The sequence below is a fragment of the Strix uralensis genome, chromosome 4 (assembly GCF_047716275.1).
Source record: "Strix uralensis isolate ZFMK-TIS-50842 chromosome 4, bStrUra1, whole genome shotgun sequence".
NCBI lineage: Eukaryota > Metazoa > Chordata > Aves > Strigiformes > Strigidae > Strix > Strix uralensis.
Window position 1 is genome coordinate 97103275 of NC_133975.1, and position 21910 is coordinate 97125184.

A 21910-nucleotide genomic window follows, 5' to 3' on the forward strand; every position below is an offset into this window, starting at 1 on the left:
ATTTGGATGTGTTCAATAATATGAGCTCTGTTAAAACTGGTAGCCAGGTCTTGGGAGCGCCTGAATGTTTTATGTGATTAATCCATCATATACTCTCTTGCCACGAATCCTGGAGTTACATCCTTTCCCTTACTTTCTCTTGAGTTCAGGGTCCTTTTATATTTTCATTGAATATTCATTGCAGAATATATTTACAAGTCCAAAGCTTCTTAGTATTGCTTCATTTGAGACTGTAAAAAAAGTAGTTGGAAAAAAGTACTGGATATACAGTAAGTATTTGGGAGAATATTGATAACAGTTTCACTTCTGTGAGTGTAAATGTAGTCTCACTCCATTGTAGTCATTGGCTCAGACTTAGTCAGTATGTTCATGATACCCTCAGAATTTGAATAATTAATTTCCATTGCAGTACCATTGATTTAATTGGTGATATGCATGGAATTAATCTGGACTTTTGCAGTTATTGTACACAGAATAATTTTGCTTACTGCATAAAGCCTTCAGTGAAAAATGTCAGAGCTTTTTATAAGCCCTTTATTGACTTGAACAAACAATAATTTTCAGTGGGAGGGGTTGGACTGAGGTATTGATAAGAGCGTGGTTTTGAAGTGCCGATGTTGGAAACAAAAACCGAGGAAATGCAGAGCTGGATCTTCAGCTTATCTGAGCTCTGTAATAGCTCACATTTTATACTAGTTGAGATTATTTTGCTCCCTTTTTGCAGTCAGTATCCTCCTTCTCAGCAGAAAGCTGAAGAGCAAAGTGAATGCAATACCACACCACACCACACCACACCACACCATACCACAGTGTTTCACGTCCATAAACATGATGGTAAAGTACAAGAAAGAATACCAGATCTGCTATGATAACAATATGCAAATTTTTTAAAAAAGAATCAATCAGTGTGGTTTCAAGTATGGTTTGATTCTAGGGCAAACCACAAAGAAATATAAAGTTGTTATAAGAGAAGAGGTGAACTTTTCTCTAGGTAAGACCCTCTGTCTAGAATCTCATTATAATATCCCCTAGCACGCAGAAAGAGGATTTTTTTTCTTTGACGTTACATAAATAGAAAAAGGAATCTTAATAACCTATGCTGAAACTGTAATTTAGGGGTAACAAGACAGACAGTGAACGTTGACATGATGCTACTGAAATGCATGGTATTAAAACAGTTCACACCAGTTTATCTGACATGTTTTTATAAAGGTGTAAAGTATATGAATATAAATGTATAAATATATAAAATATCAACTTCATGGCACAGCATTGAAGATACAGAGAGCTGGGTTATTTATTGTTGTTATCATTTTATAATTTAGCAAAGATCTAGAAAGTTTTTATGATGCACAAAACTCTTTTGTCTTGTTTTTGGTGGAATTTGTTTTGCCTACCATCTGAAAGGTAGACTTTTAGTCCAGGTGTGCTGCTTAGGTCCTTCCTCTGTTAAATAGAGTCTTCAGAAGATCTCATTTATTTTAGGATGATGTGAATCCTGTCCTAGAGGTGGTCTGTGTTTCCTAAAGAAACAGCTAACTAATTTAGTTTTAGTGGCTAAGGTCAGTTGAGACTTTCTGTGGCGTATCCTCTGTTGGCATTTATTGTACTATCAGTAAGGAAGCTAATGGTTAGATCCCAGAGGAGATAGATGCCTGTTGGAGGAGGGCATATTTGAGTGCAGGGCATAATCCTTCCCCTCAGGTGTGTAATTGTTGTTTGGCAAATCTCTGTCATGTCTATGAAAGAGTCACTCTACATAAACTACAGTTAAAAAATGTCGGTGCATATGTGCTTGACAAGGACACCCTGCTTATCAGTGTTCTGGTTTTGCAGGCATAGTCCTTACGCAAACCACAGCTGTAAGCTGCCTGCATACTCACATCAGGTTGGGTACTTTTTGTCTTTGAAGTTCTTGCATCAAATGCAGACGTGTTCCCATATCAAAAAATGTGTGGGAAATTGCAATGTCTGATTAATGGATAGCTAGTTTATTGGGCTGAGCCTTAACCCCTTAATAAGCAGAGATATTTGTAGCTCCATTTCTTCTGAATTATAATGGGAGTGCAGCTCATTTGTTTCCTATTAGTCAGATTTTGGGGTTGGCAAAAGGTACTCCAGTTTGATGAGAAGAATATGTTTTAAAGGAATTAACTGCAGTGATAGGGTTTTCTTACAGGAGCCGCATACAGTTTCGTACTACTGTAATACTAGAGAAAAAGTGAAGCCATTCAATAATTTTTAAGCCTTGTTTCTCTAGAAGGAAAAAATATTTGTTTTTAAGAAATAGCTAGAATTTGCAGTATGAAGGAAAAGACACCCCGCCCCACCCCTCTATTTCTGAAACTAAAATTGTTTACTGTACTTCAAAGTTCAAGTAGGTTTCCTTTGTCTATGGAGGAATAAAGAGGAAAAACCCTAGTATTCCCTATCAAAAGGCTTTTTCATGTACTTCCTTTGTCAGCAGTGGATCAAAGGTAACCTTAGATATAGGCACCTAGTTTCTGCCTCAGTAAGGTATTTCTAGTCAGCGAATCATTAGAGCATGTATTCAAATTCAAGCTCATGGCAGAGTTTCCTTGGTTTTCATTAGAATTCAGAGCATACTTGTGGACATGCGTTTTCAAATGTTTTACTCAGCAGAGGTAAGCATAAGTACATATGTTTGTACATTTATATACTGGGACCTTTGATCCCATGAAGTGAATGAAAGCTGCTCATTTGCATCCGTTAGCAGTCTGTGTCCCAGTGTGTTTTTGAGTGTTGTAAACAAGCAGCTGCAGAGCTTATATTCCTCTCAAGATAATCACAGATGAAGTAAAAAAGAGCCTTAAATTTATGTTCACCTATCAAACAGAGCATCTCTCGTCTCCAGCATTAACTTCATATTACACAATTAGGCAAGACTTGATTATACGCAAGACAGAACATATACATTTTACCACAACATGAAACCACATTTGAACAAAATGCCATGTCATATACAAACCTTTACTCTGTTATTTTCTTCTTTTAATTAGGCAGAAGCAATCTATTATTCATGGGCCCAATAGAGCACTCCTAATACTGCCATTACTTAATATTGCATAATATCTTTTAAGCATCAGGGAAAAAGGCATTGAAAGATCTGTGCAATACATGGCTGGGTGTTGCTGGCAGTCACGTGGTAGAGAAAGTGAATAACATGTATATTAAAAAAGGACTGTGCTGTCATTACACAACTTGAAAGATATGCGTTTAAAATAACTAAGAGTAGTAATGAATAAACAGTAATGTGCTCCTGAGAAGGAAGATTAACTTTGTGCTAGGAAGTGATGTGCCTGGGAGCTTCTTAAAGGCCAGTTGCTTAAAATGTAGTGTCTAGAATGGACTGAAATATAAAAAATAGAAAGCCTGTTTTGTAATTTCCAAAGTCCTCTCCATGTTATCACAACATATGTAGCTGCCCACTTTTTTCTCCTTCCATGAAAACTGATAGAGCATCCTATATTGCAGTTTATCTGTGTTATGAGCTCGGATAAGGCAAATGCTGAACTTCACTGTTGAGCTGTAAAATAAAAAGTACTGGCATTTAGTCATTCCATTATTCTGCACAAGTATCTGCAGCAGTTTGATGCAGCAACTGTTGCACAATGTGCACATACAGAGCAACAGTAGACACTTTAGGAAGAACACAGACTGGAAGAGATTCTGTTTCATGTTGAGGAAGGAGACTGAATAACAAAATTGCCTGGTATAGTTATTTGCAGGCTTTTATTACAAACAATGCCTTGGGGGCAGGGAAGTTAGATGTCTTGCCAAGAGATTATTTTGAGCAAATAAAATGATCTATGAAGTTTATGACTAAGAATCCTTGACACACCCCAGCTGAAACTCCCATGCAGTCTGCTACGTAATGGAACTGCAAGCTGCATAATGTACATACATGAGATGAAAATTACATAGAAAATATGGGCACATTTCTTGCAATTTCAGACTGTGTCTAGGCTTTTCTTTATCCCAGAGCTCGTAACAGCAGTATTGAATCCTGCAAGGCCTTTCTCATTCCTGTTATTTTTAGATACATCATTAGCCCCATTGCCTTGCTTACATGAATAAGGACTACTGGCGAGAATAAAAATTCTTCAGGATCAGGTTCTCACACTGCTTTATTAGAAATGCAGCCTGCTGTCACTGATGCCTTCTAAATTCAGATCACATATAGCATAATACCTGTAGCAATTACAGTCATCTCCCAAACTGTGTCATATCAATTACTATTGGGAATGGGAGGAAATTCTGAGAAAGCTGTCTTTGCAGTTTCTTTGAAACCATAGTGCTGCCTAGTGGCCCAGCATGTGGAGTAGAGTAAGCTCTTCTGGAGAGAGTCATCCAGGAGATAAACAGGTGTGATGTGTAGCACATACCTCCCTTTCTCCCCTGAAAAAATAAAACTAATCTTTCCCACTATCCAGCTATCTCTATATTCACTGAAGCAAAACTTCTTAGAATATCTGAAATAGGACAATCTGGCAATTCCCAGTAACTTTAGGGAAATCAAATCATTTGATCTTTACTGAGGAAAACTTTGTATGGCCCTTTTGAGGCTAATGGCTTGGTCTACAAAAAAGAACTAAAGCACAAGCACTGCTCTACAACAGTTCTGCCTAGGGACGATTTCACTCAGTATTAGGGAACTCCTCTAGGAAATGACTATGGGACACGTGGTCCTTTCAGTTCACAGCCTAGCATATTCTTTTGTAGCCTCCCTTTGTTAGCAAGCACCTCAGTCTAACAAACACTGCAGTGGAAATAGTTGCTAGGACCTGAGAACATAGACATCCAAACCACTTTGATTTCAATGAAGTGGAGTTAGTAGGGGCAGATTTTTTTTGCCTAATTTTGTAAGGAAATGGGGCATATGTGATCATGCTCTATGTCTCGCTATATCTGTGTAACAGACCGTGCTGTCCCTCCCCACCTGATAACTTTAAATCTGTTTTCAAATACATTCAAAAAAATTTGAAAGAGGAGCAGAAATCTTAAGGAAGTTCTAACAAGTCACATAAACATTGACAGCTGGGTAAAGAAAGACAACCAAAATTAGACAGGTAAAGGTGTCAGTCAGCTGCATCTATGAACCAGTCAGCCGCTGTGTGGCCAGTCAGCTGCTCCATCCATGCTTTTCATTTGCAAGCACTCTTAACCAGCCTCTATGTTTGCTTCTTCATTCCCAGACAATGTGCAGATGAAGTAAGCAGGGAACTGAGGACATAAAGTAGACAGATGAGGCTGTCAATATGAGAAAGAACTAGGGCTGTCAACTGACATCTCAGAGCAGAGAGTGCTAGGTGAGATGAGAAGATAGACAACATGGCATACAGGTACAAAGGAACCCAAACTACTACTTGTTTTTGTAAAAATTCTGTGCTGTAGACAGTATTCTAGAATGATAGCAACACTATGAGGGAAAAGAATAGAAAAATGGCATTGAGATCTCAGATGATTGTCTGTCTAATCCAGTCTTCTACAATAAACCAGGATCAAGTAGAGCAGACCATCCCAAAGGAAGAATTGCCCAACCTCATTTTGTAAACATTTTGTTCAATAAAATTCCAGTTTCCCCATGCAGTTTGCTTACACCTCTCTACTTGGAGAGGTGCTTTCATAATACAGTTTCTTTTATTGTAAATTGCTCTGATTTCTTCTTGTCCTTCCTTCAGTGGACATAGAGAGAGAGATTGGTTACTGTCCCTTTACAAGCCATCTTTCATGCGTGAAAGCCTGCTATCATGACTCCCCTCTGCTTTCTAGACTAAACAAACCAAATTTCTTCAATCTTTCTTCATAGGTCATATTTTCTGAACCTCTTCTTCTCCACTTTGGACTTTATCCAGTTTTTCTTTAGCTTTTTGAAAAGCATGGTAACCAAAACTTATGCAATGTAATGTCACAGCTGAAGCCTCAGTAAGACTTAGTGATGAAAAATAATTACTGTCTTTTATATAGAATATTCCTGGTAGCATATGCTGGCATGTCAGTGGTCTACTTTTTCTTTAATTTTAGTTTTGCAAGTGTCATATCATTAATCTGTATTCTGCCTGTGGTTTAATACAGGCCTCAAGTTCTGTCAGTGTTTTTTGTTGTCTTGCCAGTTATTTTCGCATTGTATTTGATTTCTGCTTCCTAAGTACAGGACTTGGTCTTCACTGTGATGAATTTCACCCTAGCTATTTTGCATACAAGACTGTTTACAGGGTAGAGCTCTTTGTATGTGAACATGGTTTTACCCAACTTTGCCAAGGTGAGTGAAGACCAAGAATCTGATATACCTGCACTGAGCAAGCCAGAAAAGCTTATCTTCTGTTTGGATATTATTATCAGTATTACAGCATTAATTACAGAAGTATTCAAGAATATTCTTTAAATATTTGTAGAGAGTTATATTATTCAGTTCCAGGGGTGGAAATTAGAGGCATGAGGGTTTTGACAGTAACATTTTCAAAAACAGCCAGTGCAAGTTCTGTGTTCCCGCAAAACAGCCTTAGATGTATCAGCCAAATGTAAGCAGTTTGCTTCCTAAGAATAAGCCCGATTTCCCGCAGTGGTGAAGGCATCCAAACTTAAAGGCTGTTTGGAAAATTTTGACCAAAGGAACCTATCTAAAAACATCAAGCCAAGGCAGAAATTGGAATGTAATTTGAGTGTCTGTATCTACAAGTACATGCTATCTTATGTCTTATGTCTTGGCAAAGGTCTGAAGTAAAATATACAGCCTTGCAGCTATGCTTATTAACTCAGGCACGGCACTAACCGGCAGTGTCTCTATACCACAGCTGGTGCATGTCTAGCTGGCTCAGTCTATGAGCGGAGTTAACACAAGACTATCTCCATTGTCCATTTACGCAAACACTGCATCTTTGTTTTCAGTCTTACTCTCAGTGGGTAGATGAAGCACTGTACTGCCTCACACTGGCAGCCTAGCATTTTTCACAAGCAATAAATGTCAAGATTTGAGAATACCAACTGCAATTTTCTCCTAGGAGCTTTTACTTACCTGAAGTCTCCCTGTGCAGAGTGGTGCTAAATTTACTTATTAAAAGAGCTGATTCATCAATGCAGAGATCCTCCTATAGATTGCTAACCGATGCATGCATGTGTGCACATCCAGTATACTTGCTCACATTCTCAGGAATGTACAGATATAAAAGACATCGCTCTTGATCCAAAGTGCCTATCCTTTTTGGACATGTTTAATTCTATCTTTCTGCTTTTCTCTCTTGTCACTAAATTTACATATTGAGAAACAACTGTAGGCACTGTGTAAATTCCAGTATATGTATTTTCCTCTTATGGCCCTTCTGACAAATGTACTCTATATACTAAGAGTCCGAACAAAATCAAATGCTGGTTTTGTGGCTGTGAACAACTTTTTTTGCCATGCTAAACAGAATATTATTTAACATACAGATGCAAGAAAACCAGAACTTCTAAAACATATATCAGAACATGAACAACAATCACAAGCCAGGGATAAAATACGGCCTCCAATTTCAGTGCAGAAACATAAGTAGATAAAGTATGTATACATTGCATTTAATAAAGTATATATCCTCAGGGTGAGATAAACACAGTATTTCTTCTTTTAAATAAAAACAGACAAAAAAAGATTAAAATCAGGAAGACATTTAGTTTCTGGGGTTAATACATCTGTGTGTAGCTTTTCAGTTCATCATATACTAGAAACTGCCCCTGTATTGCTGAATAAATCAGTCTGTGTTGCTTTGTCTTTGACAAGATGTTTATTTCTGAGCCAGTGATACTCCATACAAAATAACTACTCTATGAACAAGTAGGAAGTCATGTTTAATCAGAGCGTTCAGGAGACAGAAACTAAAAAGGCAGTGGAATGTGTGATTGGCATGAAAAAGTAGGCATTTTCCTTCACGCCTTCTTTATTTCTCTGCTGGAAGATGTTATCTGAGGTCAGGTAGCCATGTAGACTGAAGGAAAAAGAAAAACATAAATCCAAACCCTGTTGCCTATGGTACGTTAAGGAAAGACATGTTTGTGGAGAAATTCTCTGAGCAGCTCAGGTCTCTGGATTTTGGAAACAAGCAACTAAATATACGAAATTAAACTGGAAACAGGGAATTCTGCACACCTTTTTGCACCCCAACATGCATGAACATAAGGTTGTGAGAGAGGATTAGCTTTAACATATTAGAATGTGATAGTATTCAGATGTTGCTGTACCAATTATGGCCATGATTTTGGGACCTGACCCTGAATGAGCAGAATGCTGTTGACTACATCATGATCTGTGTGTTTCTCATGCATACTAGATTGTGAGTCAAAACACTCTTTTTCTTCTTTAATGACATCCTTATTAAGGGGAACAGATTGCTAGCCACATTCTGATGGAAAGGAAACATGAGAAATTTTCTTCATTCAAAAAAGACATTCTGTATCTTGAACTTCTTCATATATAAACAAGATACTGAGTATTTTAATAGGTTAAAGAAGACTGTATAACTGAATGCATACAACTGAAATGCAGAAAGTATGTATATAAAGGTTATGGGGTTTTTAATTGGCATACCACTTGTAACCACAAAAGGGAAATTTTGACAGTATTTATAATGCATGCATTGAGACATTTATGGGGGAATGCTAACTCGTGTATGGTAATTCATCTGCTTTTAGAGCCTGTTGGTTTATTACTTTCTCCCTGTAAATGATGCTTTAAGAACACTAGTTTGTAGTTGTTTCATCATGCAAGGATGTTAGTGACACCAAGAGTATTTTAATTTATTTCCTTTTCATAGTTAAAGCATTTTTATAATTGCAAAATTCCTCTTTAATTACCATTGTTATTTCTACAGTTGGAAGCTCACCCTGTTTTGGAATGTCGGTTTTGTACTTAATTCTTTCCTTTCCCAGCTTGTGTAATTCTGCATAGGCAATTATTAAAACTTAAATTTGTCTAGCAGCAAAACAACCACAGAGTTTCCACGTAAAGATGAGTAACTGTAGAGTCAGGTAGGAAGTGAAAAATCTGAACTTGAGTGGGAAAAAGAAAGACAAGAGAACATTTATGGAAACATTTGGTGAGAGTACAAAGGATGAACAGCCTACACATTTGGACCTTGCCATACACTTGCCTTGCCTGCTGTGTGGCAAGCCAAATCACTTCTCCATACCTCCAATCACTCATCTCTTCAGTAAGGATGATAGCACAAACAGTAGGATAATCATGAAATGCATATAACATATCAAAGATATGATGCTGTTATGAATTCAGAGATTTTGAAAAAATTATATCTGTCAAATAATACACACTTTTACAGATTCCACAAGACTTCTATTTACCCATTTCAGCCAAAAGCCAGCAGGAAAAAGAGGGTAACAAGTTGTACTAGGTCTTTACAAAGCTGCTTTAAAAACCAATTTAAAAAGCAATGCTGTTGGTGTTGGAAGGGGTGAGTAGGCTTCAGCTGAACTGCATTAGCAAAGTTTAAACCTTATGCAGGTGTCTGGAGTGAGCTAACAAGACATGGCCAAGAACTGAAGGCTCAGGGAGGTTTGTGGAGGGTGGGATAGTTGAAGATGACTCTCAGAGAGCAGGACTAGGTAGAAGAGGGCTGGGCCTTTTTTTTTCATTTTTAAATTATTTGTATGTAAGCTCTTTTGTGCTTTGAAGTGCTTTATATCTCTTGCACAAAAACCTTGCAAAGGGAAATACTTTTGTTTAAGGATTTGATGATGATAAGGGGCCTGCTGCTTTTAACAAACTTTATAGTTTTAAGGCAGAAATTAGTTGCTATCCTCGATCCAGAATTTAACTGGGTCTTTTGCAGGCTTCTGATTCTGTATTTTCTGCTCAGCATCTTGCCGGGGTCCATTTAAACAGTATTACCTAGCTCTAACTGCCAGGCTACTAACTGTGCCCTTCCAGAGGTATATCTTCAGGGGTATAGGGAGTTATCAGTGAGGACAGGAATAACAAGCTGTTACCAGCAGCCTGGGCTCTGATTCTGAATGACAATCTGAATCACACTTACAGGGCCTCTTTGTTATCATCTCCTCCTTTCTGGGTGTTCATCTAGGATGTGATGCTAAGAAAATCACAGGGAATTATACTGGAGTGTTAATCTAGTAAAATCACAAAGTTGATATGTGTGGGTATAGTGAACTTCTTTGGCCTGATAATCAAGTGATAAAATTCACTTTTTTTTCCTGTCACTTGTATTTTGCTTTGCGTTATGTTCTCTTTCCAAGTTTTAAGTGAGAAAAGCATTTGTTCCTCAGAGCTAAGTTTTTGTCTGGAGATGGAACTCATTATTGAAGTTCTAGCAAAGGGTATGGCTAGATGTATGATGTGGAACTATAATCATTGGCGTGACCAATTTATCTGAAAAACCTACCACAGAACAGTAAGTGATGTACAGTGGGGTCTGGAGTGAGACACTGTACACCCTAAACTCATAAAATGCTGTAATATTCTCATAAACATACTGGTCATCAGGTAAACAAGAGTATCTACAGCCATATGGTATAGGATTATATAAGTTTATTATGTAAAGAAATGCACAAGGAAAATGTGGTAATCTTTTTCTGAAGGATAAGTTTTGCAGCTACTGTTAGAGCTATATTGTTGCTCTCTTTTGGTCCATTCATGCCTACAGTCATAGGCTCCATTTAATTTATTGAAGCTATGAGCAAATACACAGGTTTTCTCAGGATTTGCAACCAAGCTGAATGCATTCCCAAGAGTTCCCAAGAGGTTTCATGTCTAAAATGTTCAGATAAATCTCCAGTCATAAGAACGCTTAACCAAAATACTGTAAAGGCCATTTTACTAAGGAAAAAAACCAAAGTAAACTCCTTTTGTGTACTGCAGATTCCTTGCAGTGATGAGAGTTTGCACATGCAATGGTGGTAGGAAAGGAAAACAAGCATGCACAATATAAAGCATTTAGAATGACTAGGCTTTTCATTTTGTTTATCATTTCAAGATTAGCTAATCTCCATATAGAGAGAAAAAAAAAAAAAAAAGAAAAGCCATAGTTTTGTTATAAAATTATTTTGGGAAAAACAACAACATTAAAGTTTCTTCCTTTCTGTGCCCGAGTACAAATAAATGCCTGGCTGTATAGGTAGTCTGTACTCTACCATTGTACGAGTACAGCATGTGCTCATAGGGTGTGCATGGTAGAAATGCACTTTAAGAACTGTCTATAGACACAGTATTAATTTAATGAATACTGTCAGCTAGAGCGTTAAGTGCAGTCTGCTTACTGAAACATTTAGAATCTGCGCTGCTGAGAATGTGACCCAAAAAAGTTGCCTTTAGACTTTTATATAACCTCATCTTGACCTGGCTGCATTTCAGCTAAAGTTTTCAACAGTCAGTAACTTACACTCTTTCATGTGAGCAGCAGGGAAGACTTCAGACTGAGGGACAGCAAGTAGAAAAATTAATTGTCTAAAAAAGGGATGAGGATAAGGATGGAATGAGGAAAACATGAGAACAGAATCGCTGTGAAACTTGGTGACGATGACAGTAAGATTATTCTTATTGTTTGGTTTTACTCTGGGCCCCATAAAACTTTAATCCAGTCATGTGGGGAAAGGAAAGTAGATTACTGTAGAAATTATTCATACAAAAGAACATACACTAGAACATGCTTTCCTAGCAAAAGTGTTTGGGGTCAGCACTCAGGATGTGCAGAATGGGAACAAATATTTGTTTTTGAAAAGACCTCAGAAAGAAATACAAAATAATCCTCTTGAGATGGGAGGAGTATCACTGACAGTATGAGTGTGTCATATCATATGAAGAGTAGAGCGGTTACTTGTGTGTTGCAATGGCCAGAATAACGAACAGTTGCTATGTTGCTGGAGAACAATATGGGTTATTTTTCCTCTGGTGGTGGTGGTCTTTTTTATTTTCCTTTTTTTTATTTTCTGTCAGGTTTAGAATCTGATACTATCTCTGATAATTTGTTTGAGGGGTAAATGTGGTTGCAAAGAGCAAGATTCTTTGCAGTTGTATGAAATCCTTAACAGGTTTTCCTACAAAAAACCTCAACCAACTCAGCTTTTCATTTTGGCACAGATTCAATCATTAATTGGGTTTTGTTGCTGTTAGTAAATTGAGCAAGATAGTATTATGCTTTTTGAGGCAAGGTTATTGTTCCAAATAAAAGTCTGTTCTGAAGTTCCGTTTGGGTCAGAAGTTGGTATCCATTCAAAGGAGACGGGAACACATAAAATGAAGAAAGATAGTAAGAGTAAAATTCTTTAAAATGCTTGAAGCATCTTAGGCTCACAAAGGGTTTGTGTAAGTAAAACCTCATCTAATTTTTTCACCTGTACATTTTGGTATAAGAAAACTTCAAACATTGCTTGACCTTGCTTTTTGGTGGCATTTTGCTGGAGCATTGATGGTCTAATGTGACTTACAGCTTTAATCCAGTGACTTGAAAAAGCATGCAGAAACTGAAGGTCAAAATATTTTTTGGAGATGGAAATTTTGGCTCTGAAGTCCTTCTAGGTAGTTTTGGCAAATGTTCCCTGTGGTATAGAGTGCCATACTTACTTATGTGTTATTTGTGTGTCCTGGATATAAATGATCAGACTTGTACATTGTCCCCCAGGGGAGGCCTTTGCCATGTCTTTTACATTGTCATTGACCTTGCTTAGCTAGAAATGACAAATACACACTGACACTCATATTTATTTCAAATGATATGACTTATCATTCAATGTGGCAAAGAGAAATAGTCTTTTAATTTTTTCTCCAGCCATGTACTTTTCGATAACTTTGTGATGGGATAGTCAGTAGTCAAAATGCCATCCTTCAGTTCAGTCGTATTATTGCCACTGGAAGATATCCTTGCGGTAAAGGACTCTTCCTAACTGCTGCTCACTAAGAAATTTCTGAATGTGTTAACAGCAGCAAGTGCTCCTTGTAAGTTTCTTCTGTAGGTGAGTTGACAAGACGTTTTAATCTCCTTCCTAGACCAGGTTTTAGAGAAGTGGCCCCTATGACACTCTGAACCATCTGAACATTTATGCTTTAAGTGCCTGAAAATTACATGCAGCTTCTGTCATTGGCCAGCAAAGAAACTTGGCTTTTATCCCTGTTAAAGGAAGTGATATATTCTGATGATAGACTCAAAAGAAATATGACCTCAGCTAGATGTTTGCTATTTACATAGACAGGGAAGACTGATGCAGGATCTTACACTGGTTAAAATTAGGTTTAAAGAATTATGATCAGAAAATACTATGCATGAAGTGAGGTGCCAAAGATGTCATAGCTGAGATTTCCAGGAAAAGGTGAAATTCAGTCCTGTGGCATTTTGTTCTGTTTTCAGTGTATACAGATTTTATGGTGAAATTTCTGGGGACATAAAGTTTCTGCATTCCAGAATTCTTCAGGGTGTGTGAATTCTCTCACACACACATACACACACATGCATGCCCTTACCCTCCAGAAGAATCAACACAGCATGTCACATCAATCTGGCAGGATTGCATTCATTAGATGTTCATTTTTGGTCCTGACCTCTACTCACCCCCTCTACTTTAATTTTCACTGTGAAGAAACAACTCTAATAGCAAGGCTATTCCCAAATTAGTTGAGCTCTTTAGCTTATTGTCTATGGCCTTGCTTACCTTGAAAGAATCATTGAGCCTGAGGTGAGTTCTATAGCAGTGTCACAGAGCACAATGGCCTGGCATGAGCAGTAGGCACAAAAACTCAGGACTATTAGCCTGGCATAGGGAATGGCAATGGTGAAATGCTGCTGGCAGGTTATTTGAGCTGTCAAGAGATTGAGAGCTGCTGCTAAAAAACCAGCAGAGACCAATTTCTGCAAAAGATCAGAATGGCCTGCCTGAGGAAACTACTGTGTCCATCTACGCTGTGATAGATACTGGGAGTGGTCTCAAAGTCTAGTCCAATTGGTTTTGAAGAGCAGAAGAAAATAGCTCTTCAAGTTGCACTGTCCAGCTATGAACCTGGATAATGGGGGAAATGCACAACAGAGATCAATGTCAAGCTCTTTACTTAGGTGAACCGCCTCATGTTCTGCCAGTTCCCAGCTCCTGGGCCTGGAGGACATCACTGAGAATTTAGATCATGGGTAGTTTTCATGTGGAGACCTCAGTATGGAGTGAGGTTTATGTTTTAAGTTCCGATAGCCACTGCAGAAATACAAATGTCTATTTGGCACATTTATCCCATTTCTCTTCTGGGCTGCAGTATAAATTTATCCTTGGGCTGAATCATTGCCTGTACTTGTAGTGTGGTTCTTGATCCTTTTTTTTTTTTTTTAACTTTTTTTACTTTTTTTCTTTACTGGGAACTGTACAAAAAGCCTACAGTTCAGAGTCAGGAACTTGCATTTTCCCTCCCTAATGTCCTTGAATGCTTACTCTGAGAGTTGTGATTTGTAGGCTAATTTAAAGTTACATTTTAGTGTTTAAATTCACAGCCAACCTCCCCCTCAAAATAGCTACTTGCAGTCATGAGTAAGAGCCTTATATCAACCTATTGTTTTTTATCTTGGGAAGTGAAAATACCAATTCCTAGCATGGCAGATGGCAATAGCTAGTTATGCAGTGAATAGTGAGAACTATTATGCACTGAGAACAGTCAGTATTAGGTTAATGGTTGGACTAGATGATCTTCAAGGTCTTTTCCAACCTAGATGATTCTGTGATTCTGTGAATTTTCTTTCGCTATTCTCCCTCCAAATGTCATAGAAACCAAACTTATTTCATTTTGTCCCAATGCGGATTTTTTTCTGAGAGGCTATTTGGATTTGACTGTGACCACAGTACTCTTGGCAGGCTTATAATAGACCTATAAACTCCCCAGTTGTGAGTGGCTGTTGGATGAAAGTGTTAGTTTAAAGAATAGATTCAGGGTATTCGTAGAAAATTCAGAAAGTCATCTTACCCAGCAGATTTTCATGCAGTGGGATTTGAATCACTGTCACAGTTTCCCCCGTGATTTCCCCATTTAATCCATTTGAGTATGAATCACATTAATGTATCTTTATTTATAATTGTCTTCAAGGCAAAAATGTGGAAGAATTGCAGTTCCAGTATGTTTTAAATCCAAATAACATGACCAAAGAAAAGTCTGGAAAACAAAGGGGAGAATCAACACCGAGGGAAAAAAAAGGCAGCTGCTAGCAAGGTGAGGAAGGGGACTGGAGTCTTTAGTGCTTTCGCTGAGCCCTACCAGTCCCAGCCTGCTCCTCTGGGCTTCTCCAGCATGTCTCTTTGCTGATATGCAAGTCTGGAGGGAGGGTGAGGAATAACTGAAGCATGGAGAGGAATTTATCTGGATTCAAAACCATTCACAACTACTGGAAATCTCCCACTGGCTTCGATGAGCTTTTAATCAGGACCTTGCCCTACTGCAGGCTCCTGAGTGAACCTCCACTTCCAAACAGAATAGATGGCTTTGTTTTAGGCCAGCATGTTGTAGTGAATCACTCATCCATTTGTTACAGTGTGCACAGCAGAACTGTTTGTTCCAGAAATGAGCCTAAACCCTAAATGCCAGATCCAGATTCAGTCTTTCCTGAAGTTCAGGGGTGTTCCTGTCTGACGGCTGCACGAAATCCCTTCCCTTTTGCCGTAACCAGTATCTGTCCCGCTCTTTCTCTGGAGGAGAAATGCTATTGACTAGCACTGCCATTGTGCATATCACAGGAAAAGCTAACAAAGTCAGAAGCCAATTTTTAAAAAGTCTTCCTTTTGCCCAGGAAAATGAAACCGAAAACCACACTTTACCCCTTCCTTCTCTGGCCAAAAAGTGGACTGCTGACTCAAATTGATTTCAGTCCTGTGAGTGACTTTACCAGGCAGGACTTTGGGGCGTTTTCAGTTTGCAGGCTAGTTGTTTACTAAATCTTGCCTTTTCTTTGGGAACAAGCTAAAGCTGGGAGTGTGAGTGAGCTGGGAGATTTAGTGCATCTGGCAGCTGCAAAATAATGCTTCTCAGCCAATGTGTTTATGAAAGAACAAGGCAAAGTTACTAAGTATATAGTAATAACAGTGTGGTTCCAGTGTTGTCCTTTTCCAAGCAACTGCTACAGTATGTGGCATCTGTGAACAAACCTTAGATTGGTATTAAACATTCACAAAAGATTTGATAGAGCTCTGTCTCTTCTTGCACTCTTCTGACCTTACGTGTAACTGGCTTGATTCATGTCTTGCTCATTTGCGATTTCTCTCTGTGAGAGCAACATTTTTTATCATCAGCAACTAGCTCACATATTTTATTTCAGTGAACTCTGCTAATTTTGCTTCTTGGCAAAGTAACAGAAAACTGGCCTCAGAATTTGTGAAGAGCTGGAAGAGATACAGTTTTTGTGTGACACAATTAAGGGCACATTGTACCTTTGCGCTAAGTCGTTCAGTGGCGGAAGTATAGGCTGGCCCATCTGCACCAACACGTCTCCTGTGCCAATTTTGTATGCAGGTACCAAAGTTAAAGCAAAAGCTTGGTTTCCAAACACCATCAAAGAAAACTTTCTACAGACAGCATCTTGTAAACTTCCAGTGAGCTATCAGCATCTTTCAGGCACTTCAGTCGGTCTCTGAAGGGAACCAGGTCCTCCTGGCTTCAGGCATTTCGCTCTTCCCCACAGCTTCCCTTTCCTTGCTCATCAGCTGGACAGACTTCCCTGAGTCAAATTCACACACCCCTAGGAGGAGGGGCTGGGAGAATGCATTTGCACATGATGGTCCATTGGTAATTTAGTCACTGAGGTGGTATAGGGACAAGAAGTGGTGCTATTGACAATAGCAGGTGATAGAATTTATTTTTTCATTTGCTTTTCATTTATGCAAGGTAGCCAGATGTAGCTACAACAGGTCCTTTGCAGATCATCAGTAAGCTAGTGTCTACACCAAGCACTGGCTGAAGGTTTAAATAATCTAGAGCACACTGCTCTGAAATGTTGCTTATCATGGTTTTCTTTCACAGCTTTTGTGGTCCCCTTCAAGTTAGATTACTCAGGATATTTTTTGTGTTTCCCAGTCTATGGTATGTGTCTGCTTACTTTTAAATAAGTGCTAAAGCTGTTAATGATCAGTCAGACATCAGTGCAAAAGCTTAAGTCCTGAAATGTCCATTCCTTTCTCTCTGACTATTGTCACTTTAAGTGGAATGAGGAAGTCTGTAGTTTGTTACTGCTGTTTCTCAGTGAGACTTTAAAAGCCTAAATGCATTCAGATGTGTTGAGTGAGGCTCAGAAGAAATGTTGTCCCGACAGTATTTTAGATGGAAGCTATTTTAAACTTAATTTCCTTTCACTATCAGGCTCTTTGGCTTGTTAAGGTTAAATGTGGATATATTGACATATATAAATGGGACTGTTGTATTCCTGTGGTCTCCTCCAGAACTGAAATAACCATATGTTTCAGCTGTAACATTATGCCCGAATGTTAGCTAGGTACTTTGGTACAGAGAGGATTCTTGGGAAATGATGAACTCATTGCAAAATCTCTGCAGGTATAAGAAGTAAAAGAAATCTATGAAAGATTAATTAATATTATTCCATTCTGATATATATAATTTAACTAACATTGTTTTATATCCTGGAGGCAAAAATGTTTTCCTTTTCGTGTCATATAAAAGACCTTCCAGAATGGATTAATGCAAGTCTTCAGTACATATTCATGAATCCTTGCTTCCCAAAGAGCTAATAAACTTATTTCTGGATTACATTCTCTCTGTATGACATCAACATTTGAACTACATCACATTGAATATGCAAGAGTCATAGAAATGACAGATGGAAATGACTTAACTAGATCTCTGAGTTCTTCCATTAGCATGGCACAAGATCATCCTTCAACATGTCACCGTAATGCTGAGATCATTCATTTTCTCCCCATTAGGACACTACATTATATATAAAAAAATCAGACAATGAATTCCCTAGAGCTCAACAGGTGTCACTGAAGTCAGGTACTCCCTTGAGGAGGAACAAGCCTTTGGAAAACCAAAAGAACACAACAAAACTAAGCCTTCCTAAAACAGGAGGTTTTCAACAAGTCTGACTAAAAGAAGCTTCCTTAAATCCCCAAAGATCCTTCTGCCTGCCAAAAATCCTCCCACCTCAGCTGCCCACAAAGTTAAAATAGCAAATAATTTAAGAATTGTTTTCCATAAGAAACTTTTCTGATTTACATAAATGTTGCAGAACCAAATACTCTTCCAGTTGAAGTATCTTTTGAAGGGACATGTGAAAATGTTTTCTGTTAAAGGTCCATGCTAAATGGATTGTTATGCCTACTTCCCAGCATGATGCAAAGTCTTACCTGCTTCTCTTGTTACTTTTAAAATTCCTTATTCTATAAAATGTGAAAATTTAAGACCATTTTTTATCATATGCCTGGGACTGAAAATACATAGGCATCACTTCATCTTTGAATACAGTATGGTTTAAAGCAAATGTTCTAAAAACAATTTAACTTTGCCCTCTGAAAATCGTTAATGACCTTCAATTCCAGATGAGTGATTCAGTTAGCAATGTTGGAGACCACAGGTATGAAACCAAAATGGAGTAGGAATCCAGTGGGTGCTGCCCTACCCATTGACAATGCCTTATAACTGTGCCTCTTGTAGGGCTAACACATGTTTCTCCCTCAGTGCTAAAACAAATTTTCTTCTGATTTTAAACAAAAGCATGATCTCAATTATTTGGCAAGGCCTTAAGGATATTATACTGTACTTAATAAGGAGAGGGTAATAATTCTGGTGTTTTTTTTTTTTTTCCACAGTTTACCATGGCTAACTTCTGAGCATAATCCCTGCATGAAATGTTAAGGCTCAGTAGAATGCATTATTTTTCAATACTACTGTGTCATGGAAAATGCTGTTGCTGTGCACTGTTCGGCAGTGCTGTTATCTTCCATACTGTCTTGTCTGCCTCTCGTGGCTTAATGAATCAATTCCTGAATGATTTAAAGATACTTTATAGAACAGCCTGTGCCATCTTAGAAGAAATGTAAATTGACAGTATCAAGAGAGTTATTTTGTCATAATTGGTTGATAGGCTCAAAATTACTTTTAGAAAATTGAAAAAACTATCTGTAGATCTTCCTCACTACTCAGCTCAGATATAATTTCAGAAACATTTTCTAAAAGTGATCCAGAATAATTTTGAACAAGTGAAGAATCACTGAAATAGGCATGATAAATGCTATTGGAAAACTAAGATGTTTTTAGCTAAACTAGATTCACCTCCCCCCCCACCCGCCGAAGGACAGAAAAACACAATGCAAGAAAACGAGGCTGTTTGCCTGCTTAGCATTCCATCGTCTGTAGAGCGCGACAGTAATCTGATATACAGCTGACCTAGTCCCATGCTACTGTATAGGGCTTGGTGGAACTGCAGTTCAAGGCTCTGCTCTTTGCTCCCAGGCTGGCTTTGTGCTTGGTCTCTTGGTGCTCTGCGTTACATCCTTAGCCAATTCAGCAGCAGTATTACACATGCTCACGAGGGAATCTCTGTGCAGCCTTTCTTGCTAGGAAGGATAGGCTGCCTCATATGAGACCTTGCATGTGGGAGGAGTACACAAAAGAATAGGATGATTCAGAGTCCTTAGAGAAGCAAAATGTAGCAGCAGACTGATTGTTGGCACTCTGTCTGGGCAAACTGGGTTTGATTCCCAATATGGCAGTGCAAAACCAAAGCCAGCTTGTTGATGGTCTTCCCATCAGACCTGCATTTGACTTTCAGCCTTTACAGTGCTAAGAGGCTGTAGGGCTGTCTTTGTTGGAGGGCAGAAGATGAAAACAAAGAAGCCAATTCCAAGTTTTGGTTCAATCCAATTGCCATAGTAGCTGCTTGTTTTTATGTTAAAAGGTTTGGCTTGGTAGTGTCTTTTTTTTCTTTCTTTTTTTTTTTTTTTTTTTTTTTTTAAATAAGTATTAATAGGGCATATAAATATTTCCATGTACTGCTTTGGCATTTGCAGTTCAACCTCAGCCCTTGTGTCAGCTTACACTTCCAAGACATGAATATCTGCACTATCATAAAAAAAGGAGGTGAGTTGCAGATTTCCTTGAGGACATTCAACATCAGGAGGCTCATGAAAATTTCCCACAGGAATTTCAAGAAATCTCAACCCTTTTCTGGCTCAGTAAATTCCTACTTGTGCTTGAGTCAACCCAATATTTTGTAAGGCCTCATATTTCTGGAAAAGCTATCAGTGAACAACATCTGCTTGCACCATCGCCCATTTTCTGTAAAGAACTTCTGATTGTTGTTTTATGGCTTCCCCATATGTATCCAATGTCTAAAGCAGAAGGATGACTGGAGATATCCCACTGTCTGTCATGCCGTATAACACCAGCAAGCTACATGATTTCAACAGAGGAGATATAGGAACTTCAGATCAACTTGTATGACTGGAGTAACCATTTTAGATGATGTAATTGTTTTCATAGGTGTATAGAAGAATTAAGCGCAGATATATTTTTCTATATTTCTCACCGTTTGCTCCATTTAATCAGGCTATAGCATCAGGTGAGTCAATATTTTCATCATTATTTTAATCAGAAAATGTTCATATAAATAAGCCAAGATACTTTTTCCCTTATATATAGGGATATAGGTTCCTGCAATTTCCACTGACACTCCAGTTGAGTCAGGTGAGAGTAAAACATATACCACCAGTCCTACAGTTTTGCATATGGATTTCATTTTGAGGCTTAATTTAGAGAGTGAGTGATGTAACTATTCAGTCTTTTTTGAGTTGGTAACTTATTTAAGGCAGGAGATGCTTTTTGTGTTCCTTGCAGTAGTAATTGTGGGGCCAACCAGTGCACTGTGATTCTCCAATTTTTAAAAGATTAAGGTAATTCAAAATCTTATGCTAGATAATATTGGAGCCTCTTAGTTTTATCTTCATTTTCTTTGAATATTCCTTATAGTGATGCTAGATGTTTTAGGGGGTCCAATCAGATCCAGTGGTCTGGATCTACATTAATTAAATACTCCCACCCACAAACTAAAAACTGTGAAAAAGCTGTACAAGGAATTTAAAAAATAAGAGAGTGACAACCTAGACAATGGTAGAAGCAACATTGGTTTTAGCACGTGAGTACATATTTGCTGAAGAAAAATTCCCCTGCATTTGTTTTGAGCCAAAGACTTAGAGTCCAGTAGCTCTGATGTTTGCTGTATTACAGGCCTTGGTGTTACTAATTCCTTGATGCCATGGGAAAGTACCTGCCTGTCAGAGGTGGAATTTTACCTTCTGGTGTGAGAGTCTCCAGGGTACGTTCTGGGCTCCCTCAGGTATCCTGTCTTAGCTCTTTTCCTTGTCCTAAGGTAAACAGTTGATGCCAGAAGAGAAAACATCAGGAGAAACACAAAACTTTTAACTCAGAAGTCTTCTAGTATATCAGCTTTCTTCCAAGACAGTCTTTGGGGATCTCACATATGGAACCTCTGAATAAGCGCAAGTAAATTTTAATAAAGGAAGACATTTAATGACTGTATGGTATGAATAATGTTTTTTCACTTGGGGTAGATCTATTATCACCAAATGGCAGAAATGAGACTAGTCACCAATCTCTAAAGATGGCTGCACAAGCTCTCATTTGAACGGACAATGTGCTGGGAGGTGATGTAATTCTGAACTGTGCGAAGTTGTTGCAGATGCATTGAATAGGAGGCTGAACAGGCCAATACAAATCCTTTTCCCCTCCCAAGGTTCAAAGAGTAACTGAAGAAAAATACAACTGTAGCCAATGACTGGCTGGCTGGAGGAGGAGCCCTCAGAGTCTGTAACATCAGCACCATCACACCATCAGCAGCCAGAACTCCAGTTTGAGAATCAGGTGTAGCACAAGGTCAAGAAGGCAAAGTTTAGGGCAGAAGCA